The sequence below is a fragment of the Triticum aestivum genome, chromosome 4A (assembly GCF_018294505.1).
Source record: "Triticum aestivum cultivar Chinese Spring chromosome 4A, IWGSC CS RefSeq v2.1, whole genome shotgun sequence".
NCBI classification, from domain to species: Eukaryota; Viridiplantae; Streptophyta; class Magnoliopsida; order Poales; family Poaceae; genus Triticum; species Triticum aestivum.
In genome coordinates, this window is record NC_057803.1 from 330,611,579 (window position 1) to 330,636,577 (window position 24,999).

At 44.6% G+C, this 24,999-nt stretch overlaps 1 long non-coding RNA gene across 2 annotated transcripts; it reads left to right on the plus strand.

The window, feature by feature from the left end:
* Nucleotides 1-4,462: 4,462 nt before the first annotated feature.
* Nucleotides 4,463-8,252, plus strand: LOC123082003 (uncharacterized). Of its 2 annotated transcripts, XR_006438898.1 has the most exons (5): nt 4,463-4,692; nt 4,803-4,864; nt 4,959-5,152; nt 6,186-6,438; nt 7,717-8,252. It is a non-coding gene; the product is annotated as an uncharacterized lncRNA (long non-coding RNA). The 2 variants fall into 2 exon arrangements; XR_006438897.1 differs by having other exon boundaries at nt 4,464-4,692; nt 4,803-5,152.
* The last annotated feature ends 16,747 nt before the right edge of the window (nt 8,253-24,999 follow it).

Genomic DNA, 24,999 nt, shown 5'->3' on the forward strand with positions numbered 1-24,999 from the left:
ATTGGTCAACTTTCTCTTAATCCTCGCATGCAATGATATAATGCACCTTGAAATCTGAATATGTGATGGGAAACAATCAAATTGACACTTATAAAATGGGAAATCTAAAACTTTGATATAAGCCCTATATACCGGAAAGGAGGGAGTAGTAATTTGGAATGTGACGAGAAGCGAGCTCAAAATTTATTGACGGTTCTAGTTTCGAAGTGTGGCACTATTCCCGGATGGCGTAACGTGGGTATGTGTTCTTGGTCGTGGTGTAGCATATGCCATGGTAGTTCTTTTTCTACTGTTGTGTACGTCCAATAACTGGCACCGTCGGATACATATCTTATGGTTATTGGGGTGTTCGACAGGAATAGCCTCATGGCAAGCTATAGACTAGTATTTTTTCAGACGCATTAGACCTATTTCTCGAGACTTCTTGCACGCACCATCTCTAGCTCCCTAGGTCGATGCCACCCACGTACACTTGTACTCTGAGTTTAGTATGTTATACAGGAAGAGAAGAGGTGCATGCACGGACTCGTCCTGTCTCACACACGCATCTGTACCTACGAATTGTAGTGTTCTCAACCATTCGATTGGCTCTATCATAGGTTTCACATTGATCCTTGGCCTTGAGATTGAGAAGTTTAAAATGCGGAGGTTAAGCTGGAGGCGCGAGGTTTTGGTTAATGTGCATGCTGCACACGGCACCAACACGACACGAGCTTCGTCTGCCTGGTGCGCAGTCGGGTGAGTTGTCCAAGTATAGACACAACCAGGACCTCCTTAGTATCTCTGCCTCGACTTATGCACAGAGTAATTAGGATCCGAGGGAGTACTACTTTGATATGTCACGTCAACTCACACAAGTATGCAACACTTCCTGAACAAACAAGCATATAATTTTTTGCCGTTATACTTCTTAACCAAAGGATCTTTATATCCAACAGACACAAAATATCCGTCCGACTGTTGGAAATTACTTTAACTACTGATCTGATGTTGAAGTAATTGCTGCATCACCACCAAAACCCACCATCTCTTAAGCTAAAGTAGCCCGAGCTAACCCATATATTAGCATATTACTAAGATAAATAGAAGGCATTGTAGAATCATTTAGGACGTGAGCTTGTCAATCTGAATGTGGAGGGACACCAGCTTAGCCCCGTCCAGCAGCTTGGGCGGAACTGTGAAGAAGGTCAGCTCCTGCACGGCGACGTCGTCGGGATCCTTGCTACTTGTCACCTCCATTTCCACCTTGACGGTGTCGGTCCTGCCTTTAGGCTCCCCCGACGGGCCATTCGCCCACAGCTTGGCCACGTAGTGAGGCAGTGGGGACACCCCCGCTCTGATGTAGACGACCAACACGGCGATAGGCGCGCTGATGTCGAGCATGCCGCCGACCAAGAAAAACGCGCAGCTGTCCTCCTCCATGAACAACAAGAGCCGTGGCTTCGACAGTGGCACTTGCAGCTAGAGCACCTTGCCGTAGTGGATCCTATCCACGGGCATGGGATGCACGGTGCTGATGTGGTGGGAGAGCGTCGGCGGTGGGCCTTCGTAGCTGCAGACGGGCACAGGGCATTTGGAGGGCGCGAGCGGACACACGCTCTGGTGACCGACGAGCTTGTGGTAAGTGACGTAGAGCCCACCGCACGTCGAAGCCACCGCCGCGCTCGCACTTCTGGCATTGCCGCTGGTTCCTGGGGCGCTCGATGCAGCAGTCCGCGTAGGCCAGGTGCCCTCCCTTGCACTGCACAAATCAATTGAACAACACATCTATCAGGAAACCTGCACCTTGCTCGATCAGCCGAACGGACGAGGTGTATTCGAACCTAATACACTCGAGGCTTCAAGGGGCGGAGGCACAAGGGGCAGTGGAGCAAGGTGAGGTCCATCAAGACCACAGAGAGCTCCATTGTCAGGTCCTGTTCCGTCTGCATTTTTCACCCTCCTCGTGCACAACCATCTCTCGCTTTAGGGCCGAGGCATTACACAACTTTACTGTCACATATTCATACTACTTCAAGGTGCATTAAATCAACACATGCAAGTATCAAAAGGAGAGTCACGACATGCATGCATGCGTTGTAATTAATGCATCGGTAAACACAAATTATTGAAATATATCGAGTGTAGTGCTTTGATGTGTCACGTCAACTCATACAACAACGAGAAGTTTGATTACTACAACGCCCTCTCCCTCACGGACTGAGCTCCGGTGCCTTAACTGCACCTGCCTTTGGCTGTATGACAGGTGGGCCACCCACCTATTAGGCCCACCTATCATACACGCAAAGGCAGGAGCAGTAAGTCAATGAAGCTGCGTCCCTCCCTCGCCCATGAGCGTGGTGGTTGGCAGGACTAGGAGAAGCTTTCGCTACACGCTCTCCCTCCCGCACGCGGTGGACATGCAGCAGTGCATTCGGTGTCATATGGTCGGAAGCATACTATAGTACTCCTCCACTAAAGTAATAATCCATCATTGTTCGACTTCTCGAAGAGGCGAAGAGCCAAGCGCGGCCCGGACGCTCGTGTTGTAGTTTCATGTGTAGAGTAGTTTAGGATAGCGTGTACCATGCCTCTAAGCTTAAAATCGTTGGGGTCTGATACATGCTATGAGGCCGTCTTGAAGCATTTTTGGATTAAAATAATCTTCTGGCCCTACCTGTCATCCTGGTGATTGTAGTTTGCACACTCATCTGGTCAAGACAGGAATATATTGTGGTGGGGTAAATGTTAGAGGTTGCAGCAAATATATTGTACACTGCGGGTCTTTCAACCAAGTTTAGAGGCAAGCTTGTGGGGCCAGTGCTATGATGTGTCGCGTCAACTCGTACAACAAGGAAAAGCTTGATTTTACTACTACACACCATCTCCCTCCCCCATGCGCGGTGGCTCGCAGATGAGGATAGGCTTTTGCTTATACTATAACAAGCTATCCCTCCCACACACAGTGGATGGACATGCAGCAGTGTATTCGATACTATAGAAGTAGTAGTAGTAGTAGTAGTAGTAGTAGTAGTAGTAGTAGTAGTAGTAGTAGTAGTAGTAGTAGTAGTAGTAGTAGTAGTCTCTACTCCTAATGGAGCAGTTGGTAGTCTCGCTTCCAGGTTTTTTTAGTCCCACCTTCCCTGGTTTTTTTTGGTACCTCCTCCCACCTCTGACTTATCCACCACAAACCGAAAAAACCTTCTCCTGAAGCCCCAACCCGCACCCACCCACATACAAAAAATAGACCTACGAAGGTTAACCAATGAAAAAAGACCTACCAAGGCTAACTAGCCAAAAAAACCTAAACCTATCACCCGCACGTACGAGCGACCTCTCATGCCCTCGAGCGAGGTCTCCCTTCGCCACCGCCCTTCATCCCTTCGCCGCCGCGCTTCACTCCCCGCCCTCCATCCGCGCTTCACTCGCCGCCCTCCATCCATGAATCGTACGCACGAACGAGCGAAGCCTGCGTGCCCTCGAGCGAGAGCCACCCTCGCACATCAAGCCGCCGCCGATCCATCCCTTCGCCGCCGCCCTCGCCCATCAAACCGCCGCCGATCCATCCCTTCGCCGCCGCCCTCGCCCATCAAGCCACCGCCGATCCCTGGCTACTTCGATGGGAGCCATCGATCTTCTTTAGGAGACGGCGCCGATCCCGTTGAGGAGCCGCCGCCGACCACGTCCAGGATCCGACACCGATCCCCTTCAGGAGCCGACGCCGATCCCCTGAGCCCCTGGCGCTGGCCAGGCTCCAGACCGATGGACACGCCTGCTCGCCGCTCCTCGGGGCCAGCCCCTCCCGCCGCGCCGGATCACGCATCGGCTTGGGGACCCCTCGGGGATGCCGCCCCACACCCATCTGATGCCAGCACCCCTCCCGCCATGCTGCCCTTCTGCTCCGCCGCGCCCACCCCATGCTCCCCCCTCTGCCCGGTGACTGTCGGCACACGGGCGCTGCGGAGGGTCGAGGCCGGCGCGCTCAGGTCCTTCCCCGCCGACCCGCTCATCACGCAGGCGGTGCCTGACCGCCCGCTCTTCTCCGACTCCGCCATCTTCTCCCCTACGCTGGCGCGCCCGACAACATTGTGCCGGGGTTGCCTCGGCCGCCGAGCTGCCCGACCCTCTCTGGCGCGCCGGGGTCGACCCGCCGCTGATGCCCGTCTCCGCCGTTGACCTGGCCGCAGACGCTATGGTCGGTGCGGTCACCGATGATGCCGCGCAGCAGGCCTGATGGACACGGAGATGCCCACCACGTTCCTGGCCGACGCAACCGGCGTCGAGGAGTCCGTGGCCAGGTTCATCGACAAGCTCAACAAGCAGATATTCCAGGCGGAGGACGCTCTCACCGAAGGCTACGACAAGCTCAGGCTGTCGGCGTACGACACTCTCGGGGCCTACAGGAAGGCGATAAGGGGAGTCGCTGGTAGCCTCACGTCCTCGGTGGCAGCCACCAAGAAGCAGGCCACTAGTGGGGTCTCGGACGTTTCCGGTGCATTTCAGGATAAGGTGGCCGGAGCTGGTGCCGTGGCGACTGATGTTCAATTTTTGTAGTAGAGGATTCACTCACTGGGCAGTGCAACCACGTCGTCCCTCGTATACTACTATGGCTCGGCCAAGTCGTCGTTGCCACCAAATGTTAAAGATTTGCTGAACTCATCCGAGGAGAAAGCTAACATAGTATTGCCACCAATTGGAAGTGCCCTCCAACAGGTATATTTGTGCCAAGTCTCCCCTTAAGACACTCCTAGTAGTAAATCTATAAACTGTTGAGCCAATTGTTGCTGAGGCCACTGAAAATATTCTGACATGGAATGCTTCAGGTATACATTATCATAGAAGGCATGAAATTTTGGCTGATTGGTTGCATGTCGCTTCGGATTTGGTACTATCTCCATCTCTCTCTCTCTCTCACACACACACCACTTTCTCTCCGTCTCTCTCTCTCTCTCAGTATCTGCGTGTGCTTGCTCACGCAGGTGCATGTGTGTGTGCGCGCGCGTGTGATGTGCCGTTGACCGCTGTTGTGTGTGCTTGTGGTGATGTTGCCTGTGAGTGTGATTTTTGCCGCTATCCTGCGTGATTCTTGGTGCCTCGAGGATGAGAGGAAGCCACCCAGAAAATGGCCAGAAGGAAGCACCATATGTGCAGGTGTGCTCATGTGTGTTAGAAGGTGAGTTTGTGCTTCTAATTTCCTAAACATTCCTATTTCAAATAGAAAACAGCTATGGTTGGTGATAATAATTATTGGTGAACATTGTTATTGGTAAACCTGCAAACCTGCATGATGTCCATCTTCCTCTTCTTCCTGTTGCAACTATTGATGGCCATTATTATTGCAATTTTATCCTAATTTATGTTCAACTATTACCAGGTTCTTTGATTGAATCCTAATTCAAACTTCTAACACACGCAATACTTTTTGAGCAATTGTAAGATGATGCATACTCTGACAGTGCTTTGGCCACATAAAAGGTAAATCCATCATTGTGGAGATGTCAAAGACATCACAAAAACAAGCATCTGAACTTTCTTTTTGGAATGAAACAAAGATGCAGACTAACAGTATTATGTTTTTTTTGACATCAACCAATATGATGGGTTGGTTCAGGACTTCAGTTATATATCACCAATATAAAAATCTATTAACCATAGCAATTGTTACTTTTTTTAGCTACTCTCAAATGCTTCTCTATTTTAAATACGTAATAAATGTTGTCACAAACACCCTATTTCCACCGCACTAACGACTGTGGCAGGAAGGAGCCCACCGTCGGCGTCTCCCATGGCCGAGAAGACCGAGGACCCAGCGCCCTCAAGTACGATGGAGTTCTTTCTGTTGCGACTTATGGTGATGACTGAGGAGTTTTGAGATCAATCTTGATCTGCATATGACCGTGACCATGAGGCGAACCTGGTTGCACTTAGAGACAATTGATTAATGGAGATCCTCCAGTCATCGAGCTCCTAAAGGACACCTAGGCTAGAAATCCACGCTTGTCCATACCGCTTGCCTTTTAGGCCGAACAACCTCGTGAACTTCGACCCCATCATGCTATAAATATAAATAGTTTACAAATTAACTAAGTTTTTAGATTGGATATTATTCCACATCTATGCGTATTTTTTTTCTTACTATGGTATATATCTAACACTAGAAAATGAGTTGTTGAAATATTTTATACTAATAAATCATTGGTCTATAGGACAAGGACTCGGCAGATGATTCCTCCTTGACTTTCTACCAGCTGCGCCCTGACTGCGTTTACAGCGTCCCCACGCCGTGTTCAAGACCAAGTTCTAACCCACATATCCAATCTCCCTCCATGGATCTTGCCTCTCATTGACCAAGAGCAACAATTCAACTCAATTTGAGATTTACAAAAGAGATGGACCTAGAGCAAACAACCTGCGAGGCTTGGTTCGTGTCCATCGACAACGTTGCTGCCGTATGTCAAGGTATGTAGCGGCAGCTTTTGTTATCCTTTCCACACCAGCAAATGTCAGAATTTATCATGTGGGCAGTTTTTTTACTGTAGTATGAGTACAAGGTTCAGGGAAGTTCAGTCATTTAGTATCTCACAGATTGTCTAGGCTTTAAATTTAGGAGATGATTTGGAAGCTCAACATAGAAACTTATTTAGTCAAATGTAGATTACATATTAAACGCCTTTTCAAAGCAAGTATGGAAGAAAATGTGGTGACCTCTCCATGAGGAAATTTAATATAACAGTTTCTTTGACTTGAAGGAATATTTGCAGATTTTAATCTATAGGAAGTTTGAGGGTATCCTCAAGTTAACACACTTGATTCTTACTGCTGCTTATGCATCCCTGAACTTCAGTTAAATTTATGATTATCTGGATATTTCCTATACTTTATCAAGTGTAGGGTTCTTAAAATAAGGACAGACATTTGTTTCACCTTTTGTAGTTCATCATAATAGCATATTATTTTAAAAAATGGCAAATTGCCAAGTACAGTTCTGAAGCGGAGAGTTACTTATGTATTTTTTTATTCATGAATGACATGATCAAGGAGTCAGGTGCAAAAATGCTTTATAAATCAGGTGAGACAACATGCTAAAATTTTGTGGCGATTAGTGAAGGAAAGAACTATGTACTCTTGTTTCAAGTAGACTTCATCGCCTTATTGTTAGAGTCAGCTTCACCTCCCATTGTTATATTCTTGAAGTGAATATTATGCCCCCCACCCCCCACTCCCCATTTATGTTGTTGAAAATGGCAATCGCTTGATCTTTGAATCATGCAACTGCCTATCTACAAATCATAAATGAACAAATAAAACGTACTGATATATCCAAATAGTTGAGTATCCTGCTTGTAGAATTTGTTCCTATTTATCCTTTTGTCATTTTTACATATGGGCATCCGGTGTTTGCGGCATCTCAAAGTTTACATTTTTAAGTTGATATATTGTACACGTTGGAATTTTGTGTTGTGCCTCAAAGTTTGCCCTTTTTACAAGTAGATGCATTTTAGTTATAGATACATCCCTTGTTGTCCATTTTGATGACAAGTATTTTCGGACGGAGGGAGTAATATATTGTGTATTTTGTTGATGATTTGTTGCTGAGATATATTCCAAGTGATAATCATACATTATATGTTTGCTCCTCCATGTTAGGAGAGGAGTGGAAATATGGTTAAATTCTAAATATGATATTATGCAGCATGACCAAAATATCACATCTTATTAATCCCTTTCTCTTGGCAGTGTGCTACATCTGGTCGCTCAAGGCCAAGGAGGTGATGAAAGGCTTCTTGATAAGTTTTTAGCTATCTGATTCAAATCCATATAGCTTGCGAGATGATGGCATAGTATTATCTGACATTTTATCTGTATTTGATTAAATGTCTTTCCCTTTAAGAAATATAGTGCAATGGAATTGAATTTTAGAAACTACCGTTGGTTACTATTATTTGTGAATTCTATTTAACGCTTCACGATTTTTTCCCGGTTCCAGTTCTTGTAAAGGATATGATAATCATTTAAACAAAGTTGTCAAACTTAAAGAAAAAGAATCTTCAACTACTGAAAAACATTAAGGATTTGCACATTTGTGCTTGATCATGAAGTGAAATGGACCACAAAGGGACATTTTAACTTGTTTTATTGAGAGGGCATGAGAGGTCTGGAGGGATCATCTTCCTTGGCCCATGATAATACAAAAGGTGTCTTTATATATGTGTTTGTTTTCATAGAGTATGAGAGATGGAGATGAATTATGTCGACGTTCAAAAAGAATATTTGAAGACCCTTGGATTTTTTATGGCAGCGCACGGGCACCTTTCAAAGACAAGGGTCTTGACTTATGACATTGCACGTGCACCTAATATACTAAATTCAGCTTTGACCTTATCATTTATTTGATTCATTTATATGCATGCATTGTAGCCCGTAGCAAAGCACGGGCGTTCTACTACTACTACTACTAGTAGTAGTAGTAGTAGTAGTAGTAGTAGTAGTAGTAGTAGTAGTAGTAGTAGTAGTAGTAGTAGTAGTAGTAGTAGTAGTAGTAGTAGTAGTAGTAGTAGTAGTAGTAGTAGTAGTAGTAGTAGTAGTAGTAGTAGTAGTAGTAGTAGTAGTAGTAGTAGTAGTAACATCATTGTTCGTCTTCTCGAAGAGGCGAAGAGCCAAGCGCAACCCAAACATGGCAGTTGCGAACCTTGGAGTATGCAAAATTGCTATGTGAGCCCACTATTGTAGTAGTACTTGCTAGTATAGCCCTGTAAACCAGAAAGGAGTATTTTCCTTTCTAGGGATTTCAACAAGTGACTAGACTACACCGAGACGGATTACATATGGAGCAAAATGAGTGAATCTACACCGTAAATAAATACGTAGTTCTCTCGTTTTCCTCTCCGCCTTGGGTGCGGTGCACAATATTGAGTATACTAGTACTGACTAGTCTCTTTTTGACACGCATTTACGTTTTTTTAACACAGTACAGACGCAAGCGCTCATATACACGCGCATACACTTAGGCTGGTTGTAATGGAAAGTATCATATACTAGTATCTTGTATATGATACTACATCCGTAGTGCATAGTATCATATGTTAATATCATAGATGACTTCATTTATTAGAATGCATGACACATAGTAGCACAACATTTAATATGATACGGTATCATTATATGATACTCAACCCTCTCTTTCTTCATTTAATTTTGTGCCACCTCATCAAATTTTCCTAGTTGGCATGCATGATACTCCCATTACATCTAGCCTCACCCCTATGAGTGCACACACGCACACCCTACCCCTATGACCACTTCCGAAAGACTTGGCCGGCATATCATCTTGAAATTTACAAAGTCACCATAGGCACCTCGTCGTCGACAGGAACGTCTCCTGACACGCATTTACATTGATACGGCTTGAATGCCAAGAAGGGAGAGGGTAGCGGTTCCCGAGACGCTGAACGGTCAATGATGCATCCTCAATTAGCATGTAGAGGGAATTAATTGGAGAAGCAGAATAGAGCCAGCACGATGTGAATGCAACAGAGTTTGGACTCTCATATAAAGGCGCCCCACCACTCCAATCCATCTACTCCTAGTATATGCGCAACACTGCTCACTCCAATCCAAGACCAAGTGACTAGAAGCCACAAGGACCTATGGAGGCGATGGACGCGAGTGGGAGTCGGTTGTGCCAAATCATCCAAGACGCTGGCCTGCGGTCCCGCACCGTGCAGCATTTCCAGATGGTGCTGGCGACCGCCGACGTCGTAGCCCTCGCCAACGTTGGCTTCGCCTCTCGCATGGACGACATGATGGTCCACTCCATCCGCAAGTTCACCACCGTCAAGAAGCGCGCGGACGACCTTGTCGTACTGCTCCAGCCCGCGCGCCTAGGCTCCTCATTGCCTTCCACCCTCATCGTCCTCCATGGTGATGAACTCTTTCAAGCCCTGGTGGCCCTGCAGATGCCGGATGTCACGATGAAGAATGTGCACCTCTAGGCCACGCTCGTCGTACAGCGCCTTGCCATGCAAGAAACCATCAACCTGCACATCCACGTCTACGAGGAAATCGTCTACATAGGCCACTACAAAGCCAGCGAGGACAGCAAGATGTTGGCCTTCTTCCAGTGGTGGAATCTTCGGATGCCATTGTTCAGAAGCACGTCGACCTGGCCACGAAAGCCGCTGCTACTTAGCCGTCGTTCGATGGGCCGGCGCCCTGAGTCGAGGAGGTGGTTGTCATCGATGGATGCATCTCTTCTTCTTACCTCCTGTAACCAGCACTGCATCGCCTCGTGGCCTTAATGTTTTGTTAGTATAGTACTGCCTCCGTTCCCAAATATAAGTCTTTCTAGAGATTCCAACAAGTGACTATATACGGAGCAAAATGAGTGAATCTACACTCTAAAATATGTCTACATACATCCATATGTTGTATTCCATTTGAAATATCTAAAAAGGCTTATATTTAGGAACGGAGGGAGTATATGGCATTTGTATTCTAGTCGTAACGTTTTCACTATGAGGTGGGGCCGAAGTTGAGCAAACCGACAATTGGAAAATCCCCACCCCGCCCACCGGGCATCGGATGAGTTTAGAATTAGAAGAGAGAAATGAGGGAGAAGAGCTAGCTGTAGCACGAACGCTATTGTCGGATGGGACCGTGTTGATAGAATAGGAGTACTGAGCAGTCGTACCTCTTTTTTAGGGAAAAAGTAGTCATATGTCTAGTACCACTAGTTGGGTGCGTGAGACCTATACCTGTCATCACTTTAGGTCTCCTTTTCAAACCACAGCTACGCTTCACAGTAGATATCTTTTCACCCATTTATCCTCCTATATGTAGTCCTAGGCTATTTCCACGTGCTCCCTTTCGCCGACATGTGGGATATAGAGCATCTGGGTCGTAGTGCATGCATGACTTGGAGCACATGTCGGGGTACTTTACATTTCAGACCTCACGAATTACATGCAAACGCCCCGCAGAAGAATAAATAAATGAATGAATGAATTACTACATGAAACCGGATTATTTTCATAGAAAATGGAGCATGTTTATTAAATTTTGGACATAACACGTTTATAAAAAATGACCAGACCTAAACCAGTCTAAGGGCCTCTTTGATTCGCAGGATACTGAAAACACGGGAAAGGGGAAATGATGATGGCGATGAACCGAGACGAGGAGAACTCTAACTCAGTTAGAGGTTAGAGTTAGATTCTAACCCTGAACTAACTCTGAACCAAAGAGGTGTATGGATGGCAGGGTTAGATTGACAATAAATGCTCTTTCTCAATCATTTGACTACTTTGGACCCTATTTCCTGGCGGATTTGGTGTGGCCGGCTCTTGTGTGGCCTCCTCCAGCTCACAATTGACATAAACGAACCATCTTTAAAAATCAAGCATGCAAAACATGATAAATTGTACTTTGTCCATACAAATGATATATCCCACTTAAACATACAAGTTGTCAATCAAGCCTCACAAAAAAATACACTCCATGAAACAAAGCATGAGCTAACTCATCACAGAAGTCATTCACGATAGGTAGGGAGCCCGGAGCCCCTCACGCACCCAGGGAGGAGCTCGTCATTGTCGCTCTCGAGGAAGGCTCTGTAGAGCTCAAGCCCTAGGAACCCCTCCGACACTGCCTCTTGCGAGTTGAGGTCGACACCGGCATGGGTAGCAGGGCCGCTTGCCGGTGACTGCGAACCGAATCTTTGGGCCTCTTGAAATAATGCAAGCCTGAAATTGAAATACCTAGAAAGTGAACTGAATCTTTGGGCCTCTAGAAATAATGCAAGCCTGAAACTGAACTACCTAGAAAGGTGAACAGAATCTTTGGGCCTCTAGAAAGATTTATTACCTCCTCGAGCAACATCAAACAATTCCATGCGTGCACCACAAATCTATACAAAGTTTAACCAGGATCTACTTTTCCAAATTAGAATTAGCGCTAGAGCGAGCAAGATCAATGATATGGTTGTGAGACAGAGAAGGAACGAACAAACTCACCCCTCTCCCGACCTCCGTGGTAGATGCGCTGCCGCGCATGACAAAGGGAGAAAAACGACCGGTGAAGGGTGAGCGGAGCGAGCTTCGAAGGCCGGAGGGAGAGGGCGGCAGGAGGAGGGCGGCAAAGGCCAGAGGAAGAGGGCGGTCGGAGGAGAGAGGGCGAGCGGCGGAGCGGCGCTTGGGCGGGCGAACCGATGGGGAACAGAGAGGAGTCGTGCGAGGGGGGCGGAGGGAGCGATCTGGTGCGGGCAGGGGAGATTCTTTTAGTTCCCTTTTAGTGGGCCAGAGGAGAACTAACCCAATTAGAACCTCTCCACCGGGCTAGTTTTTTTAACAAGTTAGAGCAAACTAGCTCAAACTAACCCCTCCTATTTGGATAATTTGAGGCTATTTCAACCCAAACTAGCTCTAACTCAGGGATCCAAACAAAGAGGAGTAGTACTGTACATGCTATAGCCTCGACTGTAGCACATTGTGTTTTATGGCCATATCACCACATTGTTTTCTACTGCTGGTTCACTGGGCTGCCGTGGTTCGCACACCTCCGACGTGAGTAGTAGTACTAGTATATACCGCATGATTCTTTGCTCCTTCTTACTACGTACTTCGCCAACATGTGGGAGAGCCAGCATCCAGGTCGACATGTCATGCACCAGATTAGAGTGCGGAAGGAAGGGGGCATCACCCCAGTCGTAGCGCCAGTAATTCACTGTCAAATCACAAGTCTTTCCAGCAGTAATGCACTGTCAAATCACACAGACCGACCTTTCCAGCAGTAAGTAATTTGAATCCGCAACTCCCTCACCCTCCTCGCCTCTCTGTCAACCCGCCTATGCGAAAACTGATGTGCATACTACCCGGGAAAAGCCCTGCCCTCAACTTTTAACTACGCGAAAATAGTTTGAGCTTGTTCGTTCTATATAAATGCTAGTATTGTATGTTTGTTCACCCGTGGGGATGTTCAATGAATGGAGGGCTGGGGAGCACAGGTGAACAATACTACTAGTAGTAGCAAGTAGGAGTCGTACAGTTAGTCACCTTAAATAAAGAGTTTCTTTTCTTTAATGCCACATACACAAATTGAAACGCTTGTTGTGGAGAGAAAAAGATAATCACTCCACTATATATGTACGCATGGGCCTGAGCGCTTGCTTTACTAGGGTTGCTCTCTTCATTCTCTCATCCTCTCCAGATCTAAACAAGACAGCGGTGGCGACATTTTCTCTCTGCTCATCGCTGGTCACAGATCCGGCCAGATCCCTTTGGCCAGTGTGTGTAGAGGACTAAAAGTGCATCGTTCACACGGTCATCGCCGGCGATGGAGGAAACCCATAGCTGCGGGCAGGGCCCGATCCTCTGCCGTCACTAGTGCGCGTCGGTCCTAAACAAACGGTTTAAAACCCCTTCCCGCGACGGCATTCGGAACCATCGCCAAGTGAGTGTGGGCGATAGGGGGGTCCTTACCACACGCCCCAGAAACTACCGGGGATAGGGCCCCTATAGTACTCCTACTCGTTTCTGCTTGCATTGCCATCACAGTCGATATTCTATGGTGCTACGTTTACGATGCGTGGCCCATCACAAACGGTTCACTATTATAGAACGTGTATGATGCGCAACCCATCAAAAACGGTTCACTGTTAAGAAGATTAGCTAATCGTCGTACGAGTGATGAGCATGTCAATACCATTGTTACACCCACATCCCCTGCTGTTATAAATACTGGACCAATTACTAGAGCTCGCGCACGCCAATTAAATTATCAGGTACTTTCGTTTCTTGGTAATGATTCTAATGTTCCTGAGAATATGATGCTGCCTAAATTGGATACATTTGTTTTGCTTACAAATGAAGGGCCTGGCATGGATAAGAGGGATGAACACTGGAGTAAGTCCAAGCATGGAGATGATGGCCTGCGCAAGGGGATCAAGAACAGAGTTACAAGTGACGATTTCAGGACTTTAAAGCCACCATAAGGAGTGCATGAAGCCTTGGACGAAATATACAAGATGCTACTTCATAAATTTCATCCAGAGGCTATTCTAGGTGATGCATCACCTTATTATTGGGCTAGGCCCATGTATTTTCGAAATACTTAAGTATAGGCTATTTTTAGAGTCCGTATGTGTGGGGAAACAAGAGTTAGGGTTGGTTTCGGACCCCTCCTCCAAGGGACACAAAATTCGCCCCTCTTCCTCCATATATACAGCCATTAGGGCGTCGTTTAGACTTTGGGTTTTGTTTAGATTAAAGTTTGCCATAGCTGCAACTTCACGTACTTCGTTTGTGTTTAACGACCAGACAAAGGCGTCACAGAACCCCACCTTCATCAATAAATCTTTCATCTTATATTCGCAATATCCAGATTGCAATCTCAGTTTCTTGCTTGTTCTTCGTTTGCTCGCAGGAAACATACCCTCATGGTCAGGTTGATCGTGCTCCGGAGTGGTCAATAACCCCTCAGAAGTTGGTTTAGCGATTGCTAAGGCGCGACGTCTCGCACGTTCGTAGTCGGATCGTCAAGGTCGACTCCCACAGAAAATGATAGCCACCATCTCATCGAAACATCGGGACACCCTCGCCTCTATCAAGTGGTATCATATTTCCAGGTTGGTCGATGAGATTTACAGTTTTTTGTAGTTTAGATAGAGTCTGTTCTTCATACCTACAGTCCACGAAAAAAGCCAAAAAAATTAGGGTTAGTTCATCATATCGGAACCAATCTGAGCCTTTGCATAGTCTTTTTAGAGTTTTGCTTTGTTGAATTTGAGGTTGCATCGTCGTGTCGAGTTGCTGGTCTTAGCGTCCAGTCCCTTAGAGTTTCGAGTTCTGTTCACAGGTTGTCATGCCGCCGCCGCACCATCATCGTCATCTTTGCCATATACCACCACCCCACCATATACATCGCCGCTGCCATATAAAACCACCAATCCGATTCCACATATACCATCGCCATATACAACCACCAATCCGATTCCACATATACCATCGCCATATACCACCACCAATCCAAGTCCAGATATACCATCGCCATATACAACCACCAGTCCGAGTTCCACCAGATTCATCGCCGCCAACTGTCCGAGTTCCACCAGATTCATCTCCGCCACCAGTCCTAGTCCGAGTCCAGTATTTGTTGCTTTGTTTTCGGTTTCCAGATCACGCGATACTTTGAGTCGTGACCAAGTCGGACCTCCCAACTTTTGTGCTACCCATAGTAGAAAAATAGTTCCAAACTAAAAAAAACTAAGTCTGGAAAATTCTGGCTAGGCAGTTTTGAGACTATTTGTACACTTTTTTAGAAAAAAATTGTTGCAGAGCAAAAAAAGAGGAAAAAAGTACAAAAAAGGAAAAAAAGAAAAAAAATCAGAGCATGCTCCTCCCTTGTTTACGTGCAGCGTCGTGGTTTTGTTAGTGTTCTAGGCTCGCGTCTCTAGCACGGTCTAGCCTAGGACCAGCACAGTATCGTCGTTGAGCGTTTATTCAACTTTGCATCTCTGAACTGATTATTGCTGACCCTTTTTGCTACCATATTATAAGCCTTCCAAGCTCCACATACATCTACGTCGTGCGTTTGACTCTCCCTGGTAATCGCTCTATCCAAGCTTTGAGAGTTTTGACTACGACGGTTGCCGATCACCGCCTGCTGCTGGGTAAGAACTGGTACTAATTTGAGATTTGCTTGATGGATTTGTGACACCCGCCACCACCTCTTGTTAGTAGTCTGTAGGATCAGATTCTTGTGTGTTTCTATTGCTGCTAACCATGGCAGGATCACAAGCCGACGAGACTGACTGGGAGAACGTGACAAATAAGGAGTTGCATGATAAGTTTCAGCAAATGATGAGTGGACAGGTGCAAGATGTGCTAAACAGATTTGAAGAGGCCATGGAGAAGATAGATGGCATGGAGAAGACGTTCGAAACAAAGCTCGATAACAAGTTTAATGAATTGCCCGCGCGTCTTCCACCACCACCACCGGCTGCACCTAATGCACCTCTACAACAACAACAACACCAACACCACCACCACCACCACCACCACCACCACCACCACCACCAACAACAACAACAACAACAACAACAACAACAACAACAACAACAACAACAACAACAACAACAACAACAACAACAACAACAACAACAACAACAACAACAACAACAACAACAACAACGACGACGACGACGACGATGACGACGACGACGACTACCTCCATGTTGCGAAACAGCCCTCCGCCGAGCGAGCCGTCTCCCTCTTGTGCCTGGCCAAACTGTTGGTGTTGTTGTTGATACCTTTGTGGCTCCTGCTGCTGATGTGGAGGAGGATGATTTTGTGGGAGATTATGAGGATGAGGTTGATCAAAATTAGAACTACGTGCAACCACCAGCACCACAACCACCAGGTCGTCCACATGCAAATAATGGTAATGGTAGGGCTCCCACTCATGTACGAGATCATGACCATCTCCCTAAACTGAAATTGAATATTCCACCATTTGAGGGTAGATATGTTCTTGATATATATCTTACTTGGGAGTTAGAAACTGAACAATGTTTTACATGTTTACAATATCCCAACGAGAGACGTGTTCCTGCTGATGTTTGTGCTTTCACTAGTTTTGCATGTGTTTGGTGGTCTGAACATTGTAGATTATATCCTATTCCAGCTACTTGGGCTGCTTTGAAAACCGCTATGCGTACTCGTTGGGTTCCACCATATTATCAACGTGAATTACTTCAAAAATTGCAGCGTTTAAGACAAGGAAAAAATTCTGTAGAAGAATATTATCAGGAATTACAAACTGGCATGATTAGATGTGGTATTACTGAGGAGAATGAAGCTATGCTTGCATGTTTTATGGGTGGATTAAATAGAGAGATTCAGACCATTCTAGAGTATAAGGATTATACTAATATCACTCGTTTATTCCATCTTGCTTATAAAGCTGAACATGAAGTGCAGGATCGACAGGCATTGGCATGAACTAACTTTTCTGCAGGTCGATCTTCATCATGGACACCACGTGCATCCTCTACTTCCACTGCACTAGCACCTCCATCAGGTGCCACCTCCAGCCGTGATATGAGAAAGCAAGCACAACCACCACTATCTGCCAAGAGCACACCTGCTGGGCCTGCCCAGAGCTCTTCTTCTTCCATGGCATCGTTGTAAGGGAAGAGGACATTTTGCGAGAGAATGCAAATCTCAGCATGTGATGATTGTTACTGAGGATGGTGGGTATGAGTTCGCTAGTGACTATGATGAGGAGACTTTGGCTCTTATTACACATGAAGAACATGGTGGAGATGATTATAATCATGAGACGCAATACATGGCTCCTGAAGATGCTGACAGGTATGAATGTTTAGTTGCTCAACGTGTTTTGAGTGTGCAGGTTACACAAGCTGAGAAAAAATAGAGGCATAATTTGTTCCACACAAAGGGAGTTGTGAAGGAACGTTCTGTTCGCGTCATCATAGATGGAGGGAGCTGCAATAACTTGGCTAGCATGGAGATGGTGGAGAAGCTATCTCTCACCACAAGATCACATCCACATCCTTACTATATCCAATGGTTCAACAACAGCGGAAAGGTTAAGGTAACACGTACTGTTTGTGTGCATTTTAGTATCTCTACATATGCTGATTATGTTGATTGTAATGTGGTACCTATGCAAGCATGTTCCGTATTACTTGGTAGACCATGGCAATTTGATAAAAACTTCTATACACCATGGTAGAAACAATCAGTATACTCTTGTTCATAAGGATAAAAATATTACTTTGCTTCCTATGACTCCTGATTCCATTTTGAAAGATGATATTAATAGAGCTAATAAAGCAAAACAGGAGAAAAGTAAGAGTGAAAATCAGATTGTGGCAAAAGAATTTGCGCAACAAATGAAGCCTAATAATAAACCATCTAGTGTTGCTTCTGAAATTAAATTGAAAAGTGCATGTTTACTTGCCACCAAATCTGATATTGATGATCTAGATTTTAGCAAATCTGTTTGCCATGCTTTTGTGTGCAAAGATGCATTATTTTCATTCAAGGACGTGCCTTCCTCTTTGTCTCCTGTTGTCATTAACATTTTGCAGGAGTTCGCTGATGTCTTTCCACAAGACGTGCCACCGGGATTACCACCTATTCGAGGGATTGAGCATCAAATTGACTTAATTCCCGGTGCATCATTACCCAACTGTGCACCATATCGTACCAATCCAGAGGAGACGAAGGAGATTATGCGTCCAGTACAAGAACTGCTCGACAAAGGTTATATACGCGAATCCCTTAGTCCTTATGTTGTTCCTATCATTTTAGTGCCGAAAAAGGATGGTACATCGCGTATGTGCGTTGATTGTAGAGGCATTAATAATATTACTATTCGTTATCGTCATCCTATTCCTAGGCTAGATGATATGCTTGATGAATTGAGTGGCTCTACAATATTATCCAAAGTTGATTCGCGTAGTGGATACCATCAAATTCGTATGAAATTGGGAGATGAATGGAAAACAACATTTAAAACTAAGTTTGGATTATATGAGGGATTAATCATGCCTTTTGGGTTAACTAATGCACCTAGTACTTTCATGAGATTAATGAACGAAGTTTTACATGCTTTCATTCGACGATTTGTGGTAGTTTAATTTGATGACATATTGATTTATAGCAAATCTTTGGAGGAACATTTGGAACATTTACAGGCTATTTTTATTGCTCTATGTAATGCACGTTTGTTTGGTAACCTTGGAAAGTGAACCTTTTGCACCGACCAAGTATCTTTTCTTGGCTATGTTGTTACTCCACAGGGAATTGAAGTTGATAAAGCCAAGATTGAAGCTATTGAGAGTTGGCTGCAACCCAAAATGGTCACACAAGTGAGGAGTTTCCTTGGCCTCACTGGTTTCTATAGGCGTTTTGTGAGAGATTTCAGCACCATTGTTGCACCTCTCAACGAGCTTACAAAGAATGATGTGCCTTTTGTTCGAGGTACCGCATAGGAAGAAGCCTTCACGGTATTGAAAGATAAGTTGACACATGCTCCTTTACTCCAACTTCCTGATTTTAATAAGACTTTTGAGCTTGAATGTGATGCTAGTGGAATTGGATTAGGAGGTGTGTTATTACAAGATGGCAAACCTGTTGCATACTTTTCTGAAAAATTGAGTGGGCCTAGTCTGAATTATTCTACTTATGATAAAGAATTATATGCTCTTGTTCGGACCTTAGAAACATGGCAACATTATTTATGGCCCAAGGAATTTTTTTATACATTCTGATCATGAATCTTTTAAATGCATTAAAAGTCAAGCAAAACTGAACCATAGACATGTTAAATGGGTTGAATTCATTGAGACTTTCCCTTATGTCATTAAACACAAGAAGGGTAAATAAAATGTTATTGCTGATGCATTGTCTCGTCGTTATACTATGCTTTCACAACTTGACTTTAAAATATTTGGTTTGGAGACCATCAAAGATCAATATGTGCATGATGCTAAATTTGAAGATGTATTGTAGAATTGTAAGGAAGGGAGAACTTGGAACAAGTTCGCTCTTAATGATGGATTTGTGTTTCATGCTAACAAGCCATGCATTCCAGCTAGCTCTGTTCATCTTTTGTTGTTGCAGGAGGCGCATGGAGGAGGATTAATGGGACACTTTTGCGTCAAGAAGATGGAGGATATACTTGCTACACATTTCTTTTGGCCAAAGATGAGACGGGATGTTGAGCGTTTTGTTGCTCGCTGCACTAGATGTCAAAAAGCTAAGTCACGACTCAATCCTCATGGTTTATATATGCCTTTGCCTATACCTAGTGTTCCTTGGGAGGATATATCTATGGACTTTGTTTTAGGTTTACCTAGAACAAAGAAGGGGGGGGGATAGCATATTTGTTGTCATGGATAGGTTCTCGAAACTGGCACACTTTATACCATGTCATAAAAGTGATGATGTTGTTAATGTTGCTGATTTGTTCTTTTGTGAAATTATTCGCTTGCATTGTGTGCCAAATACTATTGTTTCAGATCGTGATACTAAATTTCTTAGCCACTTTTGGAGATGTTTATGCGCTAAGTTGGGGACTAAACTGCTTTTTAGTACTACTTGTCACCCCCAAACTGATGGACAAACTGAAGTAGTCAATAGAACATTTGCCTACTATGCTTAGGGCTATTTTGAAGAATAATAAGAAAATGTGGGAAGACTGCTTGCCCCATATTGAATTTGCTTATAATCGTTCATTGCATTCTACTACTAAGATGTGCCCTTTTGAAATTGCCTATGGTTTCCTACCTCGTGCACCTATTGAGTTGTTGCCTCTTCCATCTTCGGAGAAGGTTAATTTTGATGCTAAAGAACATGTTGAATTGATTTTAAAATGCATGAGTTAACTAAGGAAAACATTGAGCGTATGAATGCTAAATATAAACTTGCTGGAGATAAGGGTAGAAAACTTGTTGTGCTTGCACGTGGAGATCTTGTTTGCTTACATTTGCGTAAGGATAGATTTCCTAATTTGCGCAAATCAAAGCTAATGCCACGTGATGATGGTCCTTTTAAGGTGTTAGAGAAAATAAATGATAATGCATATAAGCTTGAGCTGCCTATAGATTTTGTTGTTAGTCCCACTTGTAACATTGCGGATTTGAAGCCTTATTTGGGTGAGGAAGATGAGCTTCCGTCGAGGGCGACTTCATTTCGAGAAGGGGAGGATGATGAGGACATCAATACCATTGTTACACCCACATCCCCTGCTGCTATACATACTGGACCAATTACTAGAGCTCGTGCATGCCAATTAAATTATCAGGTACTTTTGTTTCTTGGTAATGATTCTAATGTTCAGGAGAATATGATGCTGCCTAAATTGGATACATTTGTTTTGCTTACAAATGAAGGGCCTGGCATGGATAAGAGGGATGAACACTGGAGCAAGACCAAGCATGGAGATGATGGCCTGCGCAAGGGGATCAAGAACGGAGTTACAAGTGATGATTTCAGGACTTTGAAGCCACCATAAGGAGTGCATGAAGCCTTGGACGAAATATACAAGATGCTACTTCATAAATTTCGTCCAGAGGCTATTCTAGGTGCTGCATCACCTTATTATTGGGCCAGGCCCATGTATTTTCGAAATACTTAAGTATAGGCTATTTTTAGAGTCTGTATGTGTGGGGAAACAAGAGTTAGGGTTGGTTTCCGACCCCTCTTCCAAGGGCTACGAAATTCCCCCCTCTTCCTCCATATATACAGCCCTTAGGGCGTCGTTTAGACTTTGGGTTTTGTTTAGATTAAAGTTTGCCATAGCTGCAACTTCACGTACTTCGTTTGTGTTCAACGACCAGACAAAGGCGTCACAAAACCCCGCCTTGATCAATAAAGCTTTCCTCTTATATTCGCAATATCCAGAATGCAATCTCAGTTTCTTGCTTGTTCTTCGTTTGCTCGCAGGAAACAGACCCTCGTGGTCAGGTTGATCGTGCTTCGGCGTGGTCAATAACCCCTCGAAAGTTGGTTTAGTGATTGCTAAGGCGCGGCATCTCGCACGTTCGTAGTCGGATCGTCAAGGTCGACTCCCACAGAAAACGATAGCCACCATCTCATCGAAACATCGGGACACCCTCGCCTCTATCAACGAGTGTCGGACAAGATTATGAAACTTCGGACCATCGTAACATCGTCGTACATGACAACTATTGCACACGCTATTATGTGTTGCAACTTTACGATGCATACTTCATCAGAAACAGTTCATGGTTGCGAATCGTGTATGAGAAGGCAACTAAAACAAACGTTTAGTTTGCCCAGACCGTTTGTGATATTTTCTAACATCGCACACGCTTTGCAAACGGAAACTGTGTGCATGCTTACACATGTTTACTCTCTGTGAACCGTCTCGGATTATGGTGCATATCGCAAATGTTTGTTTTTTACCAACCGTGTGTGCCGTAACAACCTGGAGAGCGTAATTTCACCATAATTTAATTGCTGCTTTTCCAAATTGTTCCAGATTTGGATTTGAATTTGAATGTATGCTATAGCTTTAATCATATCCATTAGGTTCAAACAAGCAATGCATTATTTGATTTATAGGTACATATGTTCAAACATTATATAAGAACCAAATAAAGAATGATGAACCACAGTTGTATACTTGTACTATTAAAGACGGTAAAGAAAGAGGCGAAATATATTCTGGTTGCTGAACAAGGTGAAGTGGAATGCCCATATTGTGCCCTCCTCCATGCAGAAGGCACGCACGACTCTAGTCCAACCTCTTGTGATGGCCGACCGCCCATCCTTCACAGTATTCATGAAAACATCTAGATAATCATCATGTTCTAGTAGAAATACTTTAACCTTTGCATGCCCACTAGTCATGTAGTATGAGAGGTAATCTTGAGTAAACTACTTTGGCAACCACTACAATGGAATAAGATTTCAAACATTGTCATCTAACACAACTCATTATGGGCAGTAAAAAGAAGGCTGCAGAGTTCTTACTTACCATCCTGTAGTTCGCTGTTATCTTGGATAAAGTGTAAACAAATAGTTTAATTGCCATCTTTGGACCCATTTTACTAACAATCTTTATCAGCTTCCTCACTTGATGCTGGTTCATCGATATCTCATTGCCCAATACGCAGAAAGGGTCGAAATGTGGATCTTTACCAATGACATATGTACCTAAAAGCACCAAGTTAATATTAGAAGCTAAACAGCAATGGCACACTGATGTAGTACAACACTCTTTTATAATATGTCTATATACATCCATATGTGGTAGTCCATTTGAAATCTCTAAAAAGAACAAATATTTAGGAACGGAGGGAGTATCTTATAACATCCAATATACTCACATATTAGATGAATTGACATCTTATATTATGGGACGGAAGGAGTTTAGTTCGTTCTTAAAAATTATCTGCTGCTGTATCCACGGGTTATAGTTAGTTTGAGCTAGTTCGGGCTCAAATAGCCCTAAAGCATATCTAAACATGATGGCTAGTTTGAGCTAGTTGCATTTATAACCCACCCAAAAAAACTAGTATCCAATCCAAGAGGTGCTAATTGGAGCTAGTTCTCCTGGTGCATTTATTGTCAATCTAACACTGCCATCCAAACAACTCTTTGAATGGAGTTAGTTCAGGGTGAGTAATGATCTAGAAATGAACTCTAACCTCTAGCTAAGTTGAGTATCCAAATAGGGTTGTGTTGTTGTTGTTGCTGCTCTTCTACGTATATCTATACATCATTAGAACGTTAATGTAACACTCTTCCTTGTTGCTATGTAGCGTAGGATTGCATATTTAGACATTAAGTACAGTGCATGTTGCTATGTAGCCTCAGATATACTACATATGGCCCTAGTTAACCTAAGGAAAAATGGGTTGCAGATATATTCAGTTAAAAGTCCGATTCACCGATTAGTCCCTTATCAGCCGCCGACCTATATGGTACCAGCTACGGATATCATGAACAGTGAGCAGATGTAAGCCATGGGATGAAACTAACCTCGATGGAAAATAGCAGTCGTTCCCAAAATTGTCCTGTGTATGTACATCAATAAGCATGTTAAGCACAATAGGCTAAACATCAACCAAAATTACATATGGCAGACAAAATAATCTCCAAAAGATAGCTTCAGTGTGCAGGTTTAAGCACGCTAGTAAAGCAAAACAAGTGGAGAGGTGTGCTAACTACAACAGGCCTAACATTTAACAACAAGCAAACATGGTCATTCAAACTGGTATTGTGCTGGTCTAAGTACACTGGTTATGGTTAAATAAAATTGGAAAGGCGTGTTAACTACAAGATGCAGCAACCAAATGTAGTCATTCATAGTGGTATTGTTGAAACTGGCACTGATGAAATTGAATTGCACAGTTCATACTTGCACATATAGAACATCACGTTGTGAATAACTAGAATAAACAAGGCATACTACGAACAACCAAAGATAGCATTTGACACTGAACATATGCTAACTACAAACAACCGAACAATAAAAAAACTTTGAAAGAGGCATATGCTAGCTATAAGAGGCTTAACAACAAGCAAATATATGCATTCCTATCGGTACGTTTAAAACTAGATTGATGAAATGTACTGCACAGTAAATAATTGCACATATAGAGCATCACATTATGAACAACTAAAATAAACAAATCATGGATTTCCTCACTTGTCATAGATGGGCTCATTCCCATGCGAAGAGCATGGACCCTGGATGCGCTCCATGTTGTCGCAGATGGGCTCCTTCCCCTTGGAAGAGCACGGTCGTAGGGTGCCCTCCCTGATGTTGCATACGGGCATTTTCCCCTTGGAAGAGCAGATGGGCTCTTTCCCCTTGGAATAGCCGGAGAGGGTGCCCTCCTCGTGGTCTCCGTCGATGAGGTCTGACTTGGAAGCTGTGGATCCCAAGCCAGCATCGCAGAGCGTGTCCTTCAGAAATGACAGAAGGGGCTCGATGGCGATGTAGAATGGCAAATTGTTGACAGCGAGCCAGAGGAGATCAGTGGCGGGGCCATGGATGAGATCGACGGCGGTTGAACCCGAGGGGTTGGGCGTGGGCCACTTAACCTATGACACAGCCCGCCTCAGGGTGTCGCTGTCGATGACCTCGATGTCGTAGCCGGCGGGCGAGACATGCCTGCATACTCTAGCCCACTGCTTGAGTGACTGCCGCCAGTAATGGTCGTTATCTTCCTCGGCGACGTTGGGCAAAGAGACCGCTATACACCTCTTTTGGGCTAGTCTTTCCTCGAGCTCCATGGGAAGCGTAGCCGGGCTTAGGCTGAGACGCTCTGGAGCGGGGGATGGGGATGGGGATCTGTGGGAAAGGGGGCATTTGGCAGGCGTCATCTAAGAAACTCAGGGCGGCCTGGGTATGGATATCGGTGGGTAAGCTGCATGGGCAAACCGGCAGATGTTGACAATGGAGGCCTTGCGACGGCGGGGGGTGGGACTTTTCTAGGGTTTCGAGCGAAGGAGGGGTGTG